This window comes from Terrapene carolina, unplaced genomic scaffold (assembly GCF_002925995.2).
Source record: "Terrapene carolina triunguis isolate 2854851 unplaced genomic scaffold, T_m_triunguis-2.0 Scaffold139, whole genome shotgun sequence".
Classification (NCBI taxonomy): domain Eukaryota; kingdom Metazoa; phylum Chordata; order Testudines; family Emydidae; genus Terrapene; species Terrapene triunguis.
The window spans coordinates 1,792,752-1,811,966 of NW_020664490.1; the positions used below are offsets into that span (position 1 = coordinate 1,792,752).

Consider the following 19,215-nt stretch of genomic DNA (forward strand, 5'->3'; position numbering starts at 1 on the left):
AGACAGGTAAATAGCTATGACATTCCCTCCTGTCCGGGCAAACTATATAGCCTAATATCAAGAAGTATCCATAATTCTTCATATAGTATTAATACATACATTTCATAATGATGTTAATCAACAGAAGCTGGGAATGGGAAACAGGGGATGGATCACTTGATGATTACCTGGTCTGTTCATTCCCTCTGGGGCACCTGGCATTGGCCACTGTCAGAAAACAGGACACTGGGCTAGATGGATCTTTGGTCTGACCCAGTATGGCCGTTCTTATGCCAGCATATCATTAGTTTTCAGAAAAGACCTTACTCATGATACACTTCTACAATACAGTAATATTGTATATAATCAGTTGATTCAATTACTTATCACTTGAGGTTCAGTCACCCGTTACCCCTCCCCCCAATATCTTTACAGACTAGTAAACCTCTGAAATGGATTATTTTAAAAATAAAAGCCAGACCGAGATTCTCTCTCCTGCTGGATGTATACACTATGCTGTCTTCTCCCCCACTTGTTAGTGTGAGGTTTGCCTCTACCCTTTGTTAGCTTGATGGGTCTGTTTACTGCTTATATGTAAATTGAGGAAAACAAACATCCTTTGTTTAGAAAAGACCTGTTTAACAACTCCCTGACATACCTGGTTTATACACATTTTAGGTGTAATTCCAGCGTGTACTTAATACCACATCGTGTACATACATCACGAGAATATTCATGATCAGTGAGTTACTAGTTTTCAAATGATACCTCACAAGGTATGTTTTGCATAAAGATTATTACAATAGTGTGTAGGGTGTGAATACAGGGGTGCTTAGTGTCACACTGACCTAAACCCTGGTGCAGACACCACTAGGTCAAGAGAAGACTTCTTCCGTTGACCTAGCTACCACCTCATGGGAGAGGTGGATTTACTACATCGATGGAAGAACCTCTTCTATTGCTGTAATAAGTGTCTACATTACACAGTTGAATCAGGCCCTGAGTGGTTAAATGACTTGCACAATACCACACAATAACTGGCAGTGAAGAAAAGAACCCAGGAATCAGTGCTGGTACCATCTCTACCAACCAAAGAAGTTAAATGGTAATTCACAATAGGATGGAAGTTCTTCTCAACTTGGAGTTTCAGCTGTTAAAAAGTTGTTAAAAAATTTTAAGACATCTTTTCCATGAAGCTTTTCTGTCACCAGTAATGTGTGTAAGTGGTTTTTTGTTGTTGTTCTGGTAATTGCTTAGCAGCTGTAAATAAATCACTGTGTGTTTGACAGCCAGGCCTTTGTGGAAAATTGTGGGTTTTTTCAAGGGTAATGCTATTAAATACCCTCATTTGAAAATTATCAGGAATCTTATCACACAAAAAAACTTCTAGGATTCCATTTCTCTTCTTGGGAGGAAACTTACAGATAAACTTTGAAATGAGCCTTGTGCGTCTCACAATGCGCCAACCTGGTTAGAAATCATGCAAACTTTTGTTGCTCTTTAGCTGTATTCCCCCACAGGCTGTATTATAGCTCTCTAACCAGTCCCACAGCATTGAATGATGTCATGGGATCTGCAGTTCAGTGAGATGAAAGGGATAAAGCGGAACCCGCTGGCACTGGGGAAAGCTTCCAACACACAATTCACAACATAGCTTGGGAACTGAATCCAGCCACTCAACTCTAAGCATGTAAGTAAGAATCATGTACATTCTGCTATCACAAAAAAAGGGAGAGGGAAGGGAGAACTAAAGTGATCCATTTTTAAACAAAAGAATTTGAGGATTGGAAGGCAGAATTTAAGAGTACAACTACCTGCTGAAAAGAGCTCTTTTCCCTCTCCAAAGCACTGCCTTTGATGTATGGCAACTGATCACTGATCAGATTACAAGCATTTGGTCTCGGTGCTCCTCTGCCTTTGATCTGCATGGTTAATTTTATTTTCCTGGATTTGGAGTTTCGTCTGGGCTTGTGCTGACATACTTTTTTTTTTTTTTTTTAAAGGAGGCAAGTTAAAAGCAGTTAATACAGAAGCTCTGGCAGTGTGGATTAATTTGCAGAAAGGCTGGCTATTGGAAAAACTTCAGCATATAGCAGGTACTGCATTTAGTATTTCATTGCAATCTTTTATTGCAGGATTTTTCAAAACTGACAAAGCTAGTTTATATTAGAATGAAAAACTTTGCACATCTTGATTGAAATGTACACAGTTTAAAAGATACAGACCTATGTAGGAATGCAGTAAGTAGTTCATGCAGCATTTTTATGTGGAAAATCTATTATGCAAAGTTTTATTGAGGACAAGCTACCTAACAGATACAAAATCAGAGATCTAAACAAGATTAAATTAATTTCAACTAATATTCTTGGTGTATACCATTTTATGCTGTAGGGTTTATAGTCTGTGTCTTTAGCTTTGTCAATTTATATTTATTTAATACAAAGGTTGTGGGACTTAGAAGTGCATTACAGATTTTTTTTAATTAATGTAAGAACAGATTAATTATGTCTCTTGCAAACCATGTATACTTTATTCTCCCACCTCCTCCCAGGCCATTTGCTAGGTCTATATATAATTCATTCTCCTAGCAATACTTTTAATTGTAATAACTGTGGACTCAGGATATATTTTGAAACAGAAGATATGTTTTAACTATAAATAATATGTTGATTTGTAAATGTAATGACACCTTTAAGTGCAAAGTTATTCATTTTAGCATTTAAAACTAGTAAAACTATATAGATTCCCTCATATACTTATTGATACAAATAACACCTCAGTCTGATATTAGCTTCCTTTAAGTCATTTTTAATAAAATATTAAAAAATCCTTAATCACATCCAGAGTGAAATCCTGGCCCTAATGAAATCAATGGGAGTTTTGCCACTGAGGTCAATGTAGCCAGGATTTCATCCCTAATGTTTTATATTCAGGTCTCCAAATTCATGTTTAAATTTAGTCAGTTACTGTGTGTTTTTAAAAAACAACCACCAATTCCTATAATATGTTTGAGAATATCCACTCATGGTATTTAAGAATTATATAACATGTACTAGCATATTTAAGGGACAGAATTTTAGATGAGGTCAAGTCAAGTTTTCACATGCTCAGCACCCACAGTTGGAACCAGATTTTTAATAGGAGCTGAGCTCTCATTTATGAATCTAATGAAGGGCCAGATTTTCAAAGGAGTTCAGCATTCAAGTGCTGAGCAGTTTTGAAAATCTGGCCCTAAATATCTATTTGAATACCTTAAACTTTAAATTATCCACCTTGAGTATAGCATTTTACTACAAAACTGCAGATGACAAACAGAGCCGACACAAATAATGAAATATTGAATATTCATTAAAAAGGGTGCTAAAAAATGACAGTAACAGTTTATCAACCTATTAAACATCAAACAGAAATCTTTATACTTTACTAGAAATGTATATGCCGCTACAATAACATGTAAAAATATCTTCCCCATCCTGCATAAACTTAGGTAAGAAAAGATAAAATTATCAGCACATTTTAAAAATATGCAGGCAGGCTTCATTAATCTGTATCAGTTTGCAAACTTCATTTTATTCCAAATTAAAAAACAACCAGTTATTCTAGACTATGTATATAAAGCACATTTTAATTTTTTCAAATACCCAGAGATTCTAATAAGTCAGTCCTGGATCAACTAGGCCTGATTTCAACTAATTAACTTCCCACAGCACCAATTAGATTCACATTCCTTTTTAGAGAGACCATTACATTATAAGAAAGGCAATTAGCACTGTATGAATAATATGTGGTCAAGAAAAGGCATTTTTAAAAGGCATAGCTACAATAAAAATGCAGTATGTTATTTAGAAAAAACAATTATTGTCTCAATGGATTATTATTGGTGTGCTTAAAGATATGTTCCCTGTTTTATTCTGCTGAGCAGACATCTTTTCTTGATCATCATTTTCTCGACTTCTTGTTATTTTATTGACTTGTACTACCTATTACTTTTGGAAGAAACTGTTTCTAAATCTGCTATTTGCTGCCAAGTAGTAAGAAAAATGTAGAAAAAAAACTACTGTATTTCACTGGTTTTGTTCACATCAGAAATCAAAATAGTTATTTCAGTGTATTATGAGCCAAACGTAAGTAAAAGGTCATCGTAAGGGCCTGATCCTGCAAACACTTTCATAAGTGAGTAACTTACTGACGTCAACAGGACTGCTAATGTGAATAATACTTACTCAACATAAGTAACCATTGCAGTATTCCAGCCCTAACATTGCCAAGAGATGCCAGGGATTTTAAGTAATCTTGCCCAATTATTAAACACAGATCCTTTTCCAGTTTAAATGGCTTGAAATGTAATGCTTGCATACAGCAAAATGCGCACTAAAAAGTGAGAGCGCAGTGGGAGATATCAAAGTACAAGAAAAAAAACGTAGGCATTTTGTTAGTAAGCAATGCTATAATAATTTAGCCTTTCATGGATCTGGCTTTTAAAGATTGAATAATAATAATACTTGGCATTTTTAGGGCTTTACATTTACAAAGCACAGTATAAACATGGATTAATCCTCAGCTTTAATCTGCACAAACAAAAAGAGTTCACATTGCTTTTTTTAAGCAAATCTGGCTAGAAGAGGACTCATGTAAATATTACTTATTAGACAGGCTTCAGCAGTTCTTGGTTAACATTACTGATCCATTTCCACAGATTGTTTTAGATATCATAAACATTTTGAGATTTGTAATAGTTAAGAATATCAAAAGACACTGTAAGGCTATGCTGACATCAGTTTCCAACAGCTGTCATAACAAGGGTAGATCTATCTTAATCTTTGAGATATACAGATACCAATTTCCGATTTGCTGCACAATTCCTGCTTTCACAACAGATATGTCATGCAACTTTGCCCTGTCAAAAGGGTCAACCTAAATTACTTCCCAACTGTTTCTCTTGTGCCTTCCCTACAACACAAATCTGCTTTTACAATTTTTGCCAAGTCCTAAAAAGGAACTAGCATTTTTTTAAATAGAGATCAAACATCACCTCATTTAAAATAATGTTTCCAATTTTCAAAATTCACAATTTACATGGAATTGACTCATCCATTTTATGTTTATAGGAAAAATCAATGATATCTAAAATTATATTACTTTGAAATAAATATCTGAATCTCAGATGCTTAGGAGTAATTCTCAGTGACTCCACAGAGAGAAACAAATATTTACTGGATTTACAGGTGTCAACACAAAATAGATAACATACTTTTAACAGCTGTCTGTAAATAGCAGAAGGATGTAGAATTCTCACTGCTCTACAACAGCTGTCACTCACAACAGATGTACCATGGTTGTACTATATAGTATGTCACTCTTTATAAAAATTCCAGTGTCCTACAGTGTTCCCTTTGTCCAGGGTGCTAAAACAAAGTATTCCTCATTAGGCACTTTTTCCCATTAATAAATTGTAAAATTGTTCAAGTACATTTTGAAAATATATAAACTACTTATTCTTGTTGGAACCATTTGCCTCTTATGACCCAACTGAATATGTTACATTCTCTTTTTATCATAGTCAGTTGCATGATTAGTGAAAGAGAACTGTATTTTTATGCCATTATAAAGCTCTAAAGTTTGAGTTCTATGGATGAAAACTGCTAAACAAAAGCTCAGGTTGGTGAGGTAATATCTTTTATTGGACCAACTTCTGTTGGTGAGAGAGACAAGCTTTCAAGCACAGAGCTCTTCTTCAGGTCTGGGAAAGAAACTCAAAAGCTTGCCTCTCTCACCAACAGAAGTTAGTACAATAAAAGATATTATTTCACTCACCTTGTCTCGCTAATATTCTGGGGCCGACACGGCTACAACTACACTGCATCCATAAATAAGAGGTAGGCATTATTACCATCTGTTTTGGAGGATTTGAAAAATTCCTTATTACTGAAAGATGGCAATTAGCTATCTAAAATTCCTATTACTCATTGAATTTTTGGATTCATAACTTCCAAGTCCATTTCCAATGAATTTGTTATTCACCCTCTGCTAAGTTTTAGTAATTTCATCAATTGGTTCATTAGAAACAAAGAACCTTGAAATCAAATATTGGCAGAGAAAGTCTTTGGGCTGGATTCTCATCTCAGCCTGTTTCACCTTAGGTCAGGGCTGGCCACCCTGAGTCTGAGAAGGAGCCAGAATTTACCAATGTACATTGCAAAAGAGCCACAGTAATATGTCAACAGTTCCCCCATCATCTCTCCCCCCCGTCCTCCCTCTTCCAGCACCACCCACCCACCAGCAGCCCCACCGACCAGCACCTCCCTCTCTTCCCCCCCCCACCTCCTGATCAGCTGTTTCATGGTGTGCAGGAGGCTCTGGGGAAAGGGGGAGGAGCGAGGGCATGGCAGGCTCAAGGGAGGTGATAGGAAGGGGTGGAGTGGGGACAGGGCCTGTGGCAGAGCCAGGGGTTGAGCAGTGAGCACCCCCCGGCACATTGGAAAGTTGGCACCTGTAGCTCCAGCCTGGAGTCGGTGCCTATACAAGAAGCCACATATTAACTTCTGAAGAGCCGCATGTTGCTCCAGAGCCACAGGTTGGCCACCCCTGGATTAGGTGAAATGCCATTGACTTCAATAGTTATGGATTTACACTAGGGTAAGTGAAAGGAGAATCAGGCTCTTTCAGTTTACCTGTAAAAGGAATATTGTATGCCAGGGGCTGGATTCCATTTAGCAGTGTATTTTGATGTTCTTCCACTGCAGTGATAACTGATTAAATTCTGTAGGATTTTAAATTATTATTTCAGGATATAGAAAAATAAAAAGGAGGAAAAAAAATTAAAACATGGGAAGGAGGAAAAGGACGTGGCACTGTGTGGCGGAAGAACTATGAGGTGGAAACATCTTTTCCTGGCCCACTGCTCTCCTGAAGCAATCAGTATTTTTAGTGAGGGAGGGACACAGCGCCTGGGGGAGTTATACTAAGTTTGATCAATGCAGCTGCAGCCCCCAAGCCCCAATCAGTTGATGCTAAATCAACAGGTACCAGCATGCGAGGCAGCACGTGGGAATCCTGGTTTTGAAGAGTTGGGTGAAAACACGCCAGTAAATCATCCAGCCTCATCACCGGATTCTCGGGAGCGAAGGACTGGGCTCCACCCCTAGGAATCTCAGAAAACTGGCCAAGCTCAGGAGCAGGGAATCCTCGGATCATTTTGCTACCGGAGTCCCTAGTGGTTTGATTAGCCGCGCCTCGCTCAATGCGCCGGAGGGTCCCTGGCCTGCCCTGGAGAGTGTCTTCTTCCGCTTCACCGGGCGCAGTCACTTTCCCCTGCCGACGGGCCGCACGGCCAGCCCGTGGGTCGCTAAACAGCAGCCCGGGCTTTTCGGGACTCCTGGGGCAGGCGGAGCCCGTCGGGACACTTGGCAGGCAGAGAGCGGCCAAGCCTGACTGGCTCCCAAGCCCGTCACCCGGCACTAGGGGGCCCCAGCACCAGCTCCCCCAGCATCGCCCAGTGCCCTGCCCCGCCCCGCGCGCTGCCGCCCCCTGAGGCGCCGCGCCAAGAGCCCCCCCCCGCCCGGCGCTGTGGAGCGTTCGTGGCTGAAACGCGCGTGCGGGACGGGACCCGAGAAACCCGCCGGAGCCGGCCCAACCGCCGCCGCCCTGGCCTGGCCCTCGCAGCTTCTCCCTCCTACCTCGGCAGCGCCGGTACTCGCGCCGAGCGCCTGCTACTGTGACGTCACGTGGCGCCCGGGTGGCCGATTGGCTGCCCTGGGTCACCTGAGCGTACTCGAGTCCAGCCAGCGAGGGAGGGGAAGCGGCGGGCTGTTGCCTAGGCTACGAGAGAGCGGCGAGAGCGCTGGGCAGAGGCGGCCGAGGGAGGCGAGCTGACTCCGTGCGGGACCATCGCGGCGGCAGGTGTGTGAGAGCGACCCTAGCGGGCAGACACCCCCCACCTCCGGGGAGCGGAACGGTTGGGAACAGGAGGAGGAGGCGGCTGGGGCAGGTAGGAGCAGGGGCGGCGGGGGCTGCGTTGGGTGGGTGATGGGGGGCTGGGGGGAGGTGGGGCAGGAGGCCTGAGGCGGGACTGGGGCTGGGTGGGAGTAGTAGGTTGTAGCGGGGGGCAAAGGGCTGCGAGCGGAGGGTGTTCAGAGACTCTCCAGCTCCCCCGAGAGTGGCCTTGCCCGGAGTCAGTTGCTGCTAGGAGCGGTCCCAAGAGCCCCTGGCGTGTCCCGATGCCTTCACCCTCCCTGCTCCCCTCATCATGCTGCTGCCATGAACCTGCACCAACAGCAGCACTTGCATTTCAGGGGGAGGCAGTACTGGGAGTGATGGAAACAGCCTTCCTCATGAAACATGCTCTTTTTGTTTATTTCACTTAATTTGATCTGTTCCATAATGTATCCAGCTCTGCCCCCTCCTAGCTCGTATCCAAAAGCGCTTCAGAATGTATGTGAAAGATGCCAAGCAAAATAAAAACTCATGATAGATAATGTGTGGTAGCTATGAGCTCAGCCCTGCAGATCGTAACAGCTAAGAGCTACTTCTCCAAAGCAGACAAAAGGGTTTTGATCAGCCTGAGAGAGGTACTGAAAGCAAAATGTTCCTGAAAGGCGTGTCTTACTTTTCATGATGATGTTTTGTTTGTAAAACTTTAATACATTACTATTTACTTGAAATAATTTTTGGGCAAGCAATAGTAGGACAAAAACTGGCACAGTCTCTTTAGGCTGGGTGGGAGTTGGAAGTTAAAAATTCACAATTGTGCTCTTTTGAAAACCCTTTGGTTATTTAAAGAGACAGACATCATAAAAATTATCTAATCTGCCCTTGGAGATAAAGCTTTAGCTCAGTCAAAATGAATGAATAGTCCTGACAATTGATACTTGTTTAACATTTCTACATTTACTGTACAGTAAATCTTTGACATGGATGGTTTTATTGCATTAACAATAGGGTTCAGTTGTGTTAAATATGAGCAAAACAACACATTTATTCAGGTCTGTGAACAGGCTGGGTAATTACTTGGTAATCTTACTCAAGTAAAGTTTCACTTTTATCACATTTTAAGACAACTTCATATATAAACAGGAAGCTTTTCATTGTATAAACAAGGTTTATAGAAGTGGGAGTAAGTTTATTTTTCACATTTTATTTCGGAGAGTTGTACTCTATTAGTAAATGATTTACTGTACTACTTTAAGAATGTTAGCAGTTTGGATTGCTGACTAAGGAGATAATGATTTAATTTTACTGATTTCCTGCCCCCCTCCTTCTTACCTTACATCAGTTTTTTAAGTATGACTGATTCCCTTTATTCTATATTTTCCAGTTTCAGTATAGGAGAAGGCTGATCATACAAGCCCAGTTCTGTGCCTATCCCAAACCTATTTCATAGAGCTGGAAGGGACCTTGAAAGGTTATTGAGTCCAGTCCCCTGCCTTCACTAGCAGGACCAAGTACTGGCCCTGACAGTTTTTTGTTGCCCCAGATAGCCCCCTCAAGGATTGAGCTCACCACCCTGGGTTTAGCAGGCCAATGCTCAAACCACTGAGCTATCCCTCCTTGTTAAAAGTAACACAGTAGGATCTTTTGAAAGTCCAGTAATACATAAAAGCAGCTCTTGTAATTTTTTAGATAGGTGCAATAATCATAAGGTTAAATATTGAGTAGTTAATAGAGCAGGACACTTCTGAAGCAATCTTGATAAAAGAGCCAGCAGTGTATAGTAATATAAATGGAACGCAAGAGCATCATATAGACATCCATTTTTATTGTACTGAAACACATTCATAGGTCTCTACAATTGAAGTTTAATATGAGATTTTACTCAGCAAAGTAATTTATTTTAGAAATTGAAGAGTAAGATAAGTTAAACATGCAGCAATATTACATGCTACAGGCCTGATCCTGAAACACGTGAGTAATAATTACTCACATAAGTAGTCCAATAGACTTCAGTGGAATTGGGACTGCTTTTCTGAGTAAAAGTCTGGCCCTGTAAAATCTCTCTCTTGATGTAGTTATAGACAACGCTTCAACATTTTGTGCTTCTCTCACTGAAGGATTTCCGTAAAAAAATAATTTGTGTTAGTCCTGGATGATGATGAGCTAGTATAATAGTTTGATCAGCATGTATTTGGTACACATCACTCACAAGTGGCAAAGCCAAGGATGAACGGTACAGTTCTGACCCAACTCATGCTGATAACCTAACCACACCTAACCACGATGTATTCTGCAAATATGACATGACAGATAAATCCTGTTTTAGGAACACTTTTAGAAAGTTTTAAAAATTATGGCACTTTTTTTACCTGTGCCTTTGCTAACTATGAGTCCAAGAATACAGTGCTCAGAGGGAGAAAATCTCACAATTTATGTGAAAAACCTCTAAAAATGGCCTAAATTAGCTTTTCTAGACATTGTAATGTGACAATTTTAAGGTCGGGTATCCCAGGCAGTTACAGAGGCAGAAGTGAATGCATGGCTGCCAAGTTTTGTGTAGTTCCATGTGTGACATTTTATGCAATATATGCAATTCTAACGTGTTTAGTGGTGATTTAGTGGTGGTGAATGATATCTGATAGACACCAGATTTCCCACACCGGCTTCCCTGGAGTAGAGAGGGCAGGTTCAGCCAGGCAGGACCTTATTCCTTGCACACTTTACTCCAGGGGGCATTCTGCACCAAAAAAATAAAAATTCTGTACACATTTTAAAATTCTGCAAAAATCTGCAAATTTTATTTGTCAAAATAACACTACATAACCACACCAGTTTCAATTATTTTGGTAATTTATTTCAAAATACCTGTCAGCAAGTATCTTTGTAACAATACAGACACACAAAATTTCCCCCAAGAATAGAGAGTTAAAGAACCCCTATGACAACCCAGTTTCTGCTTCTCTGCCCCTTTCCCGCCCCCAAGCCCAGCCGGGGAGCCAGACACCCACAACCCCTCCCCCCACAGAGGCCAGCCACGGCTCCCACCCAGCCAATACACCCAAAACCCCTTACCCCATAGTCAGCCACAGCCCCCGCCCCCGGCTCAGATACCTGCACCCCTTCCCCCCCAAAGCCCAGCCATGGCCCCTCCAGCCCAGACACCCGCCCCCCTCCCAGAGCTCAGGAATCCAGAGGGAGAAACAGCGTGATGCTCAGTACCAGGCTTGCATGGAGTTTCCTTCGCTGCCCTCTCCTTCCCTCAGGGCATGCTGGGAACTGCAGCTGCCAGGAACCCTCTAGCTCCCTCTCTCTCCCTCAAGCAGTGTCTTCTATGTGCGAGCTGGACTCTACCAGGTCTAGTGGCACCTAGCAGCACTGCAGCTTTTTACTGTGGGGGAAAGGAAATTCTGCATGCACAGCATTAATTTCTGTAAAATTCTGAATTGCCCAGTGGCACAGAATTCCCCCAGGAGCATACATTCTGCTCTGCCTGAGGGGACAGAGTTTGTCCCATTCCTACCTGCTCAGAAACACACTGAAGCCCGACCCCTCCAAGATGAGTGTGACGCAATAGCGAACGAGACAGACAAAGTCTCTCTTTCTCACATGCACAACTGCCCATCCTCCCCTACCAGCGGGGTTTTACATTTCTACTGGCTGCTCCGAGTGCCTGAACCAACCTGCCTGCGCTGCCACTACCTTACCGCTACCGCTCTTGTGGCTTCTTTTTGCTCCCCCATCAGAAGTCATTTTTCTGCGGGGAAGCAAAGAAATCTGCAGGGACATTAATTCTGTGCACACACAGTGATGCAGAACTCCCCCAGGAGTATCACTTCATAATAAGTGAGGGAAGGCTTGTGGGGAGCTAGAGGTAACCAGGGGTGTCTGGGGGGAAGTGATGTTGCTGTGTGGAAGGAAACAAAGAGGGGGAGGGGTTATACGGTGGTGCAAGCTCCATTAGTCCCTTCCCTCCTATTAGTTTGTGTCCCTATCTTTTGTCCATTAGCCCTTGTCCCCACAACAGGTCCTGCTTCTCCCTTTGATCCTGCCCCCCTTCCCCTTACTCACCTTTCCTGTCTGTAAGGCACTGATTCTGCTAATGCAACCTCCTTCACGCTCTGTGGCCGAGAACTGGCATAGAGAGTAGAGAGCAGTCAGAAGCGGAGGCAGAGAAGCTGCCTGCTGAGCAGGTGTTATAGTGGTCTTTGGTGGCAGGCAGGATAAACTGCAGCCCAAACTTCTTGCCCAGAGCCCAGCAGCAGAATGCATGACATTCACTCTGGGCCATGGGAATGCATGAGGAATAGCTTGCATGTATGAGTGTCAAGTGGAGTGTGTGACATTTGGCAAATCTGCGAATGATGAGCCCACTGGGAAGTTGGGACTCTTCCCATTCCTGTGATATAAAATCCCCTTTACCAGGCATCCCAAGCCATGAAGTAGCAGCTTAAAAATCATGACACTTATGGAAAACCTGTTACTGGGTCAGAACTTAATATTGCCAATCCTGAGGCCTGGTCTACACTACGAGTTTCGGTTGAACTTAGCAGCGTTAAATCGAATTAAGCCTGGACACGTTTACACGGCTAAGTCCCTTTTTTCGACTTAAAGGGCCCTTTAAACCGGTTTCTTTACTCCACCTCCGACGAGGGGATTAGCGATAAAATTGGTCTTAGCGGGTCAGAATTGGGGTAGTGTGAACGGAATTCGATGTTATTGGCCTCCGGGAGCTATCCCACAGTGCTTCATTGTGACCGCTCTGGACAGCACTCTCAACTCAGATGCACTGACCAGGTAGACAGGAAAAGCCCCGCGAACGTTTGAATTTCATTTCCTGTTTGCCCAGCGTGGAGAGCACAGGTGACCACGCAGAGCTCATCAGCACAGGTAACCATGATGGAGTCCCAGGATCGCAAAAGAGCTCCATCATGGACCGAACGGGAGGTACGGGATCTGCTCACCATATGGGGAGATGAATCAGTGCTAGCTGAACTCCGTAGCAGTAAACGAAATGGCAAAATATTAGAAAAGGTCTCCAAGGCCATGAAGGACAGAGGCCATAACAGGGACGCACAGCAGTTCCGCGTGAAAATTAAGGAGCTAAGGCAAGCATACCACAAAGCCAGAGAGGCAAACGGAAGGTCCGGGGCAGAGCCGCAAACATGCCGCTTCTACGCGGAACTGCATGCGATGCTAGGGGGTGCAGCCACCACTACCCCAACCGTGTGCTTTGACTCCATCAATGGAGAATCACGCAACAGGGAAGCGGGTTCGGGGTACGAGGAAGATGAGGATGAAGACAATGAAGATATCTCACAGCAAGGAAGCGGAGAAACCAGTTTCCCCAACAGCCAGGATATGTTTATCACCCTGGGCCTGGAACCAGTAACCCCCGAACTCACCCAAGGCGTGCTCCCAGACCCTGAGGGCACACAAGGGACCTCTGGTGAGTGTACCTTTGTAAATATTACACATGGTTTAAAAGCAAGCGTGTTTAATGATTAATGATTAATTTGCCCTGGCAATCGCGGCCAGTTCAGCTACTGGAAAAGTCTGTTAACATGTATGGGAATGGAGCGGAAATCCTCCAGGGACATCTCCAGAAAGCTCTCCTTCATGTACTCCCAAAGCCTTTGCAAAAGGTTTCTGGGGACGGCTACCTTATCCCATCTGCCATGGTAGGACACTTTACCACGCCAGGCCAGTAGCACGTAGTCTGGAATCATTGCATAACAAAGCATGGCAGCGTATGGTCCCGGTGTTTGCTGGCATGCAGACAACATCCATTCCTTATCGCTCTTCGTTATCCTCAGGAGAGTGATACCATTCACGGTCACCTGGTTGAAATGGGGCGATTTTATTAAGGGGACATTCAGAGGTGCCCGTTCCTGCTCTGCTGAACAGAAATGTTCCCCGCTGTTAGCCACGCGGTGGGGGGGAGGGGTGAAGTGATCATCCCCGAGAATTGGGTGTGGGGGGGAGGGGGGTTAGTTGGGTTTGTGCTGCATGTTAACCTGGAAACCGCAGCCCCTCCTTTTACATTGCAAACCCATTTTAAATGGCCAACCCAACGGGTGCTTGGTATGGGAAATGAGGGCGCTACTGTTTGAAACCATTCCTACATGTTAAGAAGGTTAAAAAAACCAAAAGACTGTGGCTTACCATGGCTGCCTGCAAGCCGAAATCTGTTGCCTGGCACTGCGTGAGTGATCTCTCACACCAAACCGGCAGGCCCTCAATATAAGAGGAAAAATGCGACCTTGTAACGAAAACACATGTGCTGTGTAATGTGAACAGCAAAATTTAACGTGAAAGAGTGTACCCATTGTTCTCTAAAATGTCTTTTCTTAACCACCTCTCCCTTCTCCTCCACCAGCTGCAAATGTTTCTCCTTCGCAGAGGCTAGCGAAGATTAGAAGGAGAAAACGGCGGACTCGGGATGATATGTTCTCGGAGCTCCAGATGTCCTCCCACGCTGAAAGAGCACAGCAGAATGCGTGAAGGCAGTCAATGACTGACTACAGAAAAGCACAATATGAACAAGAGGAGAGGTGGCGGGCTGAATCGCGGGCTGAAAATGATAGGTGGCGTCAGCTTGTAGACAGAAGGCAAGAGTCGATGCTCCGGCTGCTGGAGCATCAAACTGATATGCTCCAGCGTATGGTTGAGCTGCAGGAAAGGCAGCAGGAGCAGAGACCGCCGCTACAGCCCCTGTGTAACCAACAGCCCTCCTCCCCAAGTCCCATTGCCTCCTCACCCAGACGCCCACGAACACAGTACGGGGGCCTCCGGCCACCCAGTCACTCCACCCCAGATGATTGCCCGAGCATGGGAAGGCTGGCCTTCAATAAGTGCTAAAGTTTTAAAGTTTTAAACTGCAGTGTGTCCTTTTCCTTCCCTCCTCCCCCACCCCTCCCGGGCTACCTTGGCAATTATCCCCCTAGTTGTGTGATGAATTAATAAAGATTGCATGAATGAGAAGTAACAATGACTTTATTGCCTCTGCAAGCGGTGCTCGAAGGGGGGAGGGGAGGGTGGGGTGGTTGGTTTACAGGGAAGTTGAGTGAACCGGGTGGGCGGGGCGGAGGGTTCATCAAGGAGAAACAAACAGAAGTTTCACACCGTAGCCTGGCCAGTCACAAAACTCGTTTTCAAAGCTTCTCTGATGCGCACCGCGCCCTGCTGCACTCTTCTAACTGCCCTGGTGTCTGGCTGCGCATAATCAGCGGCCAGGCGATTTGCCTCAACCTCCCACCCCGCCATAAATGTCTCCCCCTTACTCTCACAGATATTGTGGAGCGCATAGCAAGCAGCAATAACAATGGGGATATTCTTTTCGCTGAGGTCTGAGCGAGTCAGTAAGCTGCGCCAACGCGCTTTTAAACGTCCAAATGCACATTCCACCACCATTCGGCACTTGCTCAGCCTATAGTTGAACAGGTCCTGACTACTGTCCAGGCTGCCTGTGTACGGCTTCATGAGCCATGGCATTAAGGCGTAGGCTGGATCCCCAAGGATCACGATAGGCATTTCAACATCCCCAATGGTTATTTTCTGGTCCGGGAAGAAAGTCCCTTCCTCCAGCTTTCGAAACAGACCAGAGTGCCTGAATACGCGAGCATCATGTACCTTTCCCGGCCATCCCACGTTGATGTTGGTGAAACGTCCCTTGTGATCCACCAGGGCTTGCAGCAGCATTGAAAAGTACCCCTTGCGGTTTATGTACTCGGTGGCTTGGTGCTCCAGTGACAAGATAGGGATATGGATTCCGTCTATCGCCCCACCACAGTTTGGGAATCCCATTGCAGCAAAGCCATCCACTATGGCCTGCACGTTTCCCAGAGTCACTACCCTTGATATCACCAGGTCTTTCATTGCCCTGGCAACTTGGATCACAGCAGCCCACACAGTAGATTTGCCCACTCCAAATTGATTCCCGACTGACCGGTAGCTGTCTGGCATTGCAAGCTTCCACAGGGCTATCGCCACTCGCTTCTCAACTGTGAGGGCTGCTCTCATCCTGGTATTCTGGCGCTTCAGGGCAGGGGAAAGCAAGTCACAAAGTTCCATGAAAGTGCCCTTACGCATGCGAAAGTTTCGCAGCCACTGGGAATCGTCCCACACTTGCAGCACGATGCGGTCCCACCAGTCTGTGCTTGTTTCCCGGGCCCAGAATCGGCGTTCCACGGCATGAACCTGCCCCAGTAACACCATGATTTGCACATTGCTGGGGCCTGTACTTTGTGAGAGGTTTATGTCCATGTCAATTTCCTCATCAATCTCGTCGCTGCGCTGCAATCGCCTCCTCGGCTGGTCCTGGTTTTGCTTTGGCATGTCCTGGCTCTGCATATACTCCAGGACAATGCGCGTGGTGTTCATAGTGCTCATAATTGCCGCGGTGATCTGAGTGGGCTCCATGATCCCAGTGCTACCGGTATGGCGTGTGGTCTGAAAAAAGGCACGAAACTAGTATCTGACAGAGGGAGGGAGGGAGGGGCGAGTGACGACATGGCGTACAGGTACAGGGAATTAAAATCAACAAAGGTGGCTGTGCATCAGGGAGAAACACAAACAACTGTCACACAGAATGCCCCCCCCAAAGATTGAACTCAAAACCCTGGGTTTAGCAGGCCGTTGAGTTCACGGAGGGAGGGGGAAGCAAATGAATACAGAACAAATCTGGTCCATCTATTTTTTACATCTTAAGCTGGCAGCTGACGGTGCAGCATGACTGATAGCCCTCGGCATCTTCTGGGTGCTTGGCAGAAAATACTGGGCGCTTGGCAGAAAATAGTGTACTAAGACTGATAGCCATCATCGTCAAGACGGTTCAATAGGACTGAGCATGTCTGCCCAGGTGCCTCTGATTGAACTGCAATATGACGACGATGGATATCAATCTTAATACACCATCTACTGCCAAAAGGCAAGGGGCTGCTGCTGTGTAGCAATGCAGCTCCACGTCTGCCAGTACCCAGATCGCCGATGAAGGCTACCAGTCATACTGCACCATCTACTGCCAAAAGGCAATTAGTTAGCTGCTGCTGTGTAGCAATGCAGTACCACGTCTGCCGGCACCCAGATGACATATGGTGACGGTGAGCTGAGCTGAGCGGGCTCCATGCTTGCCGTGGTATGTTGTCTGCACAGGTAACCCAGGTAAAAAGGCGCGAATCGATTGTCTGCCGTTACTCTGACGGAGGGGGAGGGGCCTGACGACATGTACCCAGAACCCCCCGCGACACTGTTTTGCATCATTCAGGCATTGGGATCTCAACCCAGAATTCCAATGGGCGGCGGAGACTGCGGGAACTGTGGGATAGCTACCCATAGTGCAACGATCTGGAAGTCGACGCTAGCCTCGGTACTGTGGACGTGGTCCGCCGACTTAATGCACTCAGAGCATTTTATGTGGCGACACACACAATCGGCTGTATACAACCGATTTCTATAAAACCGGCTTCTATAAATTCGACCTAATTTCGTAGTGTAGACATACCCTGAGTCTCAGGCTGGTATGTCTTTCCTGGTAAATTCTACATTTAGAAGGAGAAGGAAGAGATATTTCTGTGAAAGATTAAGAGCTGAATGTTAAAATAAATTCTGAAAGACAAGGGATTATTGAACAGAGGGCAGGCGAGACAGTCTAATGCAAGGATTGGCAACCTTTGGCATGCGCTTGTCCACAGGTTGGCTGATCGTGGCTCCCACTGGCTGCAGTTCCAATGGGGGTGGTGGGAAGTGGCGGCCAGCACATCCCTCGGCCCGTGCCGCTTCCCGCAGCCCCCATTGGCCTGGAATGGCGAACCACGGCCAGTGGGAGCCGCGATCGGCCGAACCTGCGGACGTGGCAGGTAAACAAACCGGCCTGGCGGGCCGCATGCCAAAGGTTGCTGATCCCTGGTCTAATGTGCATGATAAATTTATCATGCACGGCTCTTTAATTTATTTTATCATCTCACACTCACCACATATGAGGAGGCATGTGCATATACAAATGGCCATAAAACTGTGTTAATTAATATTTAATATATATGGGAGTTCTTTTACAAATTGAATGGAATGTATGACCTTTGTTCACATTTCCTAATATAGTTTGGATTAATATATCACTGTGCATCTGTACATGAAATTACTTTTTGACATCAGTAACATGCACCATCAATTTCAAATGTCCTTATTTTCATAAATAAAAAAACTCAATTGGGTAGATTTCTAAGTAGTAGTGGTGTCTGTGGGAGGTGGGAAAATCTCTAAATCTGTTGAACTAATATCTGAGGGCACTCACTCAATACTTGGAGAAACATCCATTAGCTACTTGTTACTTTGAATACACAGAATAATTGGCTATTGTCCAGCTGACATCAACGTAATGCCAAGTTGATACCAAGAGAGAACAAATTTGCCCAATGGCAACCTATTATTAAGCACTGTAATGTCTACTTTTTAAGCAGCACTTTCAAGTTTGAGACAGAAACAGGAAACATGCAGCTGGCACAGTTATGTCTCTTTCAAGACTTGCTTTCAGGTGAGTCAGTTATTAGTGTACCTCAACCACTCGGATTATTTTTATCTACATTTCCGGATGAGGAGTGAATTTTTTTTACTCTCTACTTTTGGTACAGAAGTCTTGTGTTGTACACTGATCATTCTGCTTCTTACAAATAATAGCTGATATCTCTCCTGGGATTTTGTTTTAGTGGAATTGGGACAATAACTTAAATAATTGCATGATATAAAACCACAGTCATACATCTCTGCTGAAAGGATTTGAATACCTTTTGCACCTATTAAACCTGACTGAGTGTCCCTTAAGTTTAAGAACCAGATGTTCACAAGTTTCCTTTGCAAGTTATGATATTTATTTAGAGCTTAAACCCAGATATCCTTTTGATAATTTATCATTTTTAAAGCTGAGAAAAACCGGGAGATTGGTAACATTATTTACAAACTGAACAGTCAACATATGGTACAGCAAAACAGGTAGATGAGTTGTGAAAGTCTGATAGTTAGATGCCAGTTCAAAAACACTTGGTTTTTGGAACTCGATTCTGAGTTGTAACATATTGGAACTCCTGATGTTTGAAGGTGTTGGTTTTGGCAACAGAGTTATAAAGCTGGTAGATTTTTTTCAATAGAAAATATTTCACAGTTGCAATAAGAGAAACATTTCTACACTTAAGCCAACAAAAATGTGTCAGTTTAATACAGTGTGCACCTCTGTATGCTTCTTAGGTTCTAAAAATCTACAAACAATATGCTGTAATAGGATAATTTTACAAGGAACACAGTGTGACTCCAAAAGCT

At 44.4% G+C, this 19,215-nt stretch overlaps 1 protein-coding gene across 3 annotated transcripts in view; it reads left to right on the plus strand.

Moving 5' to 3' along the window:
- The first annotated feature begins 1,606 nt into the window (after positions 1–1,606).
- LOC112112898 (tumor necrosis factor receptor superfamily member 19) overlaps positions 1,607–19,215 on the plus strand; it is a 109,818-nt gene continuing 92,209 nt past the window's right edge. For 2 of the 3 annotated variants that reach the window (XM_029911970.1, XM_029911972.1), the window contains exons 1-2: positions 1,607–1,669; positions 1,983–2,075. The gene's annotated coding sequence lies outside the window, so the exon portion shown is untranslated. Of the gene's footprint in view, positions 1,670–1,982; positions 2,076–7,819; positions 7,879–19,215 lie in introns of those variants that run through there. The other variant, XM_029911971.1, reaches the window with a different exon arrangement.